General features: G+C 36.0%; 1 protein-coding gene across 4 annotated transcripts in view; it reads left to right on the forward strand.

Annotated features, from left to right (window-relative positions):
- Positions 1–6,520, forward strand: part of cdh22 (cadherin 22) — a 289,056-nt gene that overhangs the window by 138,136 nt on the left and 144,400 nt on the right. For 3 of the 4 annotated variants that reach the window (XM_089134499.1, XM_089134498.1, XM_089134500.1), the window contains exon 2: positions 2,898–2,986. The exons of the other annotated variant lie outside the window; for it this stretch is intronic. The gene's annotated coding sequence lies outside the window, so the exon portion shown is untranslated. The remainder of the gene's footprint in view (positions 1–2,897; positions 2,987–6,520) is intronic. 4 annotated transcript variants of the gene reach the window in all.

Genomic DNA, 6,520 nt, shown 5'->3' on the forward strand with positions numbered 1-6,520 from the left:
TCTATAGAATTAGAATGCTGTCAAAGTCTATTAACTCACATATAATTGTACCTTTAGGCCTCACAAAAAATACCTTTTACATTAATAGGTGGTTTCGTCCACACGGCAATCTCTTTCTCATGTGGAGCACGCAGGCTACCGCAGTTTCATTGGCGTGTTATTGTTTGTATAAGATTAATTATATAACGACGATTCCCTGATTTATTGACTTATCACTGATTTAGCTATTCAAATGTAGCATGAATTAGAGTGAATTAAAGGATGCCAGATTTGTCTCCATGCATGACAAGCATCAGAAAGCATCCGCAAAAACTCATTTAAACAAGATACGGTGATGCCAAAAGTAACTTAAATCATATTTAAAAATAAATGAAATGTCTGAAAGATGATAAAATGTGTCATTTCTGGTAAAGAAGACACTTTTCTTTCAAAATGTCCACTAAAAATGCTAAAGAAGAGCAAAGTTAGCAGAATGTGTTTGATATTTTGTTATGCAATGACTTTCCGACATTAAGCGAGTCTAAAGTGTCCCAGTGCATTTGGGGCTACATGCTGTACTTCATATGATGAACGTCTGTTAGCAGGAACTATGTTAGTAAACTCAAGTTCAGCTAAGTGGCTTTTAGTTCGATACTTCTAGAGAGTCTTTAGTGTCTGATGTGTTGTGATTGCTGATTTAGATCTTTTCACATCAGGAATGAAATTGACCACTATAATTACATCATCTAAAGCTTTTTGACAAGATGCCCAGAAATAAAAATCTGCACAGTGCAATAAAACAAGAGCTGTGCGGTAGTTTCCCGTTCAAGCATGATTTCAAAGGAGTCCTGACAACTGAAGGACTATACGGTCCACTCGGGAATCCAATCGCAGGGATAACTGGGGCAGAATGCTTGTAAAGTGGTTTTGAAAAGCTGCCTGTCGCACAAAGAAAAACAGTGCAGAGCTTTGGATTCCATATTAGATCTATAACTGAGGGGCTTGCGATATGAAAGGTTTGATTACATTTTAGATTCTGTGCAATATTGTTTTTCCTTATTAAGTGATAGTTAGTCGGTCCAAACCTGTGAGCTTATTCTTCATGTAAAATGCTAAATTAAATTTTAGTTAATTTTAACACTTTGAAGTCCACACCAAGAAAAAAGTGATGGAATTTTTTTTTGTTGTTTACATTTCTTATCTTCTTACGTCGCTAGTAACCACACTCAATGTTTTTTTTTTTTTTCAACACATCCCGTAGTTTTTAAAATATCGGCCTCTACCAAATAGTTGAGATGTCACTTAATGGTAATAAATAGTACTGGAATTCATACTTTGCCATACTTTTTCATTGCCCATCATAATTTATGATCAAAACCTTTTCTAGTTTTAACAAAACATATTGTCAGAAAGGTCTGAGTCTCAATGTTTCATATTTTGTAACAGAAGTGATATTTGGACAGAAATGTATTCATTTGTTACAGTTGAATGCATACAATTAAATTCATTTTTGGTATTACGCCTAAACAAAATCTTCAATTTTTGTGATATCAACTTCAAATTTGGAACACAACTTGGTTAGATATATGGCTTTGATTTTATAGTAATTTTATAGGAAATATATATATTTTATATAAAAGAAAAAATATTTAGTACAGTATATTTGATTTAATGTAAATTTAAAACTTCCATAACTTTTTCATACTTTTATTTTTTGAAGTGATTTTACTTTTTAGAGTGTTTTCTTTAAATCAAGACTAAACTTAGGTCTTTATTCCAAATCATACTTCAATTGCAACCAAGTTTTGAAAGTGTATTGTAATGTCCATTCTCAAAAAGTTAAACGTTATGTGCCAAATCAACCGTTTGGTTGAGCATATTTTTGAAAAATTATTAAAAATATACTTTTTTTTTTCATAGCACCAAGTAACATCATTTTGTAAAGTTAAGGCTCTTACAGTGTAATATGTAAAAAAAAAAAAATGCTTAGCTTGCAAAATTTCACCAAAAACAGTTCACATGGCCGAGGTGATTTATTTGTTTCTGACATCCATATTAGAAGAAGTGTTGTGACAAGTGCTGTTGATTGACACTGTGAAATCTAGTAGATTTTTTGGGCATAATATACCTCAACCAGATGATAGAGATGGCTCAATCAGTTTGAGTTAAGTTAGGTACTCTCAATACTCAAAATAGTGACTCAAAACTTTACCGTAGTAAACGCCGCACATCGGCAAATGTAAATATTGGTTTAATTCAGCCATATACTATGTTTGAACCATAAACAAATTCAGAGAAAGAAGAGGAAACGTGAATTATACAGGCTCGTCCATCAGAATATTTAGAGTTTTATCATGTATCACGTTCTATAACGTCAGACACATAATGAAAATTGATTTGACTAGCCTTTGTCTTGACTACATTATCAATCAGCTAATAATATGTTGCTACACAAACCATGTTCCCGTTCATCATCTCAGAGTCAGAGACTTGCCTTCTCTCTTTGAAGCTTTGAATCATAAATCACATCATAGAAAGTCAGTGGAGAAAAGCCCCGCCCCGTTGTTGACGGGATTGGTCATATGCTTGCGATGGGAGGGAACGGGTGGTTTGAAGGCTTTGATTCGCTGCAGTTTGATGAGAAAATACTCAGCAATGGTGTTGAATCATTGTTTTAAATCATGAATCATGTTTTAATCATTTTAATAATTTTAAATATCATTCAAAACTTAATTTCACCACTGGGGGTCTTATAAAAATGTAAAAATACACATCATAAAAGTAGCAACAAACGTAATCATGTGCTTGTCTTCCACAGCAGACTTTAGTGTGCGAGTCATATATCGACCACTTACTTTTACTATGTATATTACTAGTTTTTTTTTATCTTATTTCTGTTTTTGTTTTCTTTTTTTAAGACTGACTGTAAACCGTCATTGTATGGAAAAGAGCCGCATGAAGATTCTGCAACAATCTAAACAGCATATAGATCTGGACCGACATGACGGTGAGTAAATATTAGAATTACATTACAATAGCTTGATTTCTAAAGGGGGCAGATTGAATTGCTGTCTTTGAATGTGTCTTCATAAAAGCGTTCCGATTTGTGTGTTAGTGAAAAGACACAGCAAGGTGTGAATCTCTATAGATGGATAGCCTTGATGTCAGTGGTGGTGCGCAGCAGAAGTCTTGTCACTCTTTTCCACCCTGAATCCTTTGTTTCGCACGCCCTCTAAAACTCGAGGACATGCGCACGAGTTTGACTCCGAGAGGGAGGGCAGAATTGTTGCACTGTTTATATACTTCATTTTCCTCATGGAGCTTATAATGTTGCACACGCATATTTTACAAACCAGGACTCTACACAGTTTGTCATTGAACAGTGTTGTCAGTCCGTGTGGGTTATGTGATTGCATTTATAGTCCTGAAAGCAACTTTCACTGTATGCGGTATAAAGGAAGTTGTGCAGTTCAAGGTCCATCCATCCATCCATTTGTCTGTCCATTCATCCATCTGTCCGTCCATCCATCTGTCCAACCATTTGTCCATCCATCCATCCATCCATCCATCCATCCATCCACCCATCCATCCATCCATCCATCCATCCATCCACCTATTCATCCATCCATCCATTCGTCCGTCTGTCCGTCCATCCATCTGTTCAACCATTTGTCCATCCATCCGTCCATCCATATGTCCAACCATTTGTCCATCCATCCATCCATCCACCTATCCATTCGTCTGTCCATCAATCCATCCATCCATCCATTCACCCACCAATCCATCCATCCATTCGTCCATCCATCTGTCCGTCCATCCATCTGTCCAACCATTTGTCCATCCATCCATCCACCTATCCATTCGTCCGTCCATCCATCCATCCATCCATCCATCCATCCATTCATCCATTCACCCACCAATCCGTCCATCCATCCGTCTGTCCATCTATCTGTCCGTCTATCCATCTGTCCAACCATTTGTCCATCCACTATCCATCCATCCATCCACCTATCCATTCATCCATCCATCCATCCATTCATTTGTAAATTCTATCCACCCACCAATCCATCCATCCATTCGTCCATCGTCAATCCATCGTATGTCCGTCCATCCATTTGTCCGTCCATCCATCCGTCTGTCCATCCGTCCACCTATCCATCCATCTGTCCGTCCGTCCATCCATCCATCCATTTGTCCATCCATCCATCCACCAACATTTTACAATAAGACAATAAGGTCCTTACTAATGTTAACCTTTCCTTTCCTTCCCTTCCCTTCCCTCATATAAAGATTACAAGTGGACAAATCTCATGTTGTAAGTGAGAAATATTAGTGAAGAAGAAGCAAAAAAAACACCATTTAGACACTGTATATATGTTTTATCACTGTGGTTAATGGTATATAAGGGGCTTTCACACTGGATGAATGTTTTCATAGTTCCTATAACTATTGGTGGAAGTACCCGCTTTTTTTTTTTTTGACTGAATCCCAGTTGGCATTACCCACACAGCAAAAACTCCAGTGTTAAATTAACTCTCCTGGGAGTTTATATGACTCCACACTCAAGAGTGTTAAATTAACTCTGAAGCAGTGTTAAAGTTAATGAGATAATTAAGTGATTAATTGAGCAATGATTGACCAACATTGAAGACACCTGATGTTAACAAGTAGAATCACTGAAAGTGAAAAATCAAAATTAAAAGTCACCATTATGGAGATCAGTGTTTGCTTCAGTGGGGCAGTCTGTCAACCCTTACATTTTATACTTTAGATATTGTTTTAGTCACAAAAGTCTGATGGGGCTGATCCACTGAGGGGCTGGAATGAAAGTTTTCATGACATGTTTTTGTGATGTGTTCTGCACGTCCGATATAGACATTAATGGATCCTTCGTACAAGGTTAAAAACAAGTTCAACATGTTTTCAACATAACTCATGGTCTTATTTAGACAATTTAAACTGTTTCTGGACTGAAGAAACACTCTCAGGATGCATTAAATTTACAATTTGAAATAAATTAGTTTATTTACATTGTTTAGATGTGGTTCAGATGGTGATATTTGTTTCATTTTAAGTCACCATTGTGGTGATGAGTGTTTGCTTTAGTTGGGCTCTTGGTCCCAATTCTTCTTACTTTAGCTTTTCTTTGGGCTGTTGTATCTGTTTGCATAACACCATTGATTGTGCAGAGAAAGCCAAGAAAATTAAAAATTAGATGTCTTCAGATGCTTGCTTCATCTAAACTTATGTTTTTATATCTGAAATTTATAATTAGTCATCTCGTAGAACTGCATTATTTGGACCAGTAACTTTATAATGACCACTGCGTACAATATGTTTTAAGAAAGTGAAACACATAGTCACACACAGATATCAAGATTTTGCATATGATTCTCAACGACGGTGACAACCAAAACAAAAAAGCCTGGGAATCGAGGATGTTTTGTACTATGAAAGCTACCCATTATGCATTGCGGCATGAAGCATTTTTTTTATTTATTGTCACCATTTTTGTGAATCATATGCAAAATCTTGATGTCTGTGTGTGACTAGATGGAACATTTTCTCAAAACATTGTGTAAATTTGCTTTTTGTCCAACTACTAGGCCAAATAATGCAGTTCCACAAGATTTGTGGTTATAAACTCCAGATACAAACACAAAAGTCTAAACACAACGTTAAATGCCCACTTTATATTGATTTCATCATCATCGTCAACAACCGACAAGGAGCTGATGAGAGCCAATTTTCTTGGCTTTCTCTGTCACAACAATGGTGTTATTCAAACACACACAGTTACAACAGCCAAAGAAAAGCTAGAATACTAATTATTGGGACCAAGAGCCCAACTAAAGCAAACACTGATCACCACAATGGTGACTCAAAATGAAATAAATATCACCATCTAAACAATGTAAGGAAAAAAAATAAACATAAGTTTTAATTTAATGCATCCTGAGAGATTTTATTTGGTCCAGAAACAGTATAAACCAGTATAGACCATAAATAATGTTGAGAATGGCCACATTTGAACTAGTTTTTAACCTTGCACGAAGGATCCATTAACGTCTTTTTCAGATGTCCAGAACATGTCAAAAAAGACGTCATAAAAACTTTCATTCTGGCCCCTTAGTGGAAGTCTTTTCAAACTCTGCCTTTTGTGACAAAGACATTGAAAAACATCTTTTGGACATCATTTTGCTTAGTGAGTTATGTCAAACCATAATCAGCAGCACCTGATCACCTTTTCTCTAAGCAAATAATGATCACCATTATGGTGACTTCGAAAATGAGATTTTTCTTCTTCAGCGATTCTGCCTGTGATCATCAGGTGTCTTCAATGATGGTCAATTATCACTAAATTAATCACTTAATTAGCTCATTAACTTTAACACTCTTGAGTGTTAATTTAACACTCATATTTTAACACTTTAACACTCTTGAGTCTGGAGTCAAATAAACTCCCAGGAGAGTTAATTTAACACTGGAGTTTTTGCTGTGCATGACTCGGTTATCTGTTCTTACAGTATGTGGGATTAGG

The sequence above is a fragment of the Pimephales promelas genome, chromosome 8, assembly GCF_988280905.1.
Source record: "Pimephales promelas chromosome 8, fPimPro1.hap1.1, whole genome shotgun sequence".
Lineage (NCBI taxonomy): Eukaryota > Metazoa > Chordata > Actinopteri > Cypriniformes > Leuciscidae > Pimephales > Pimephales promelas.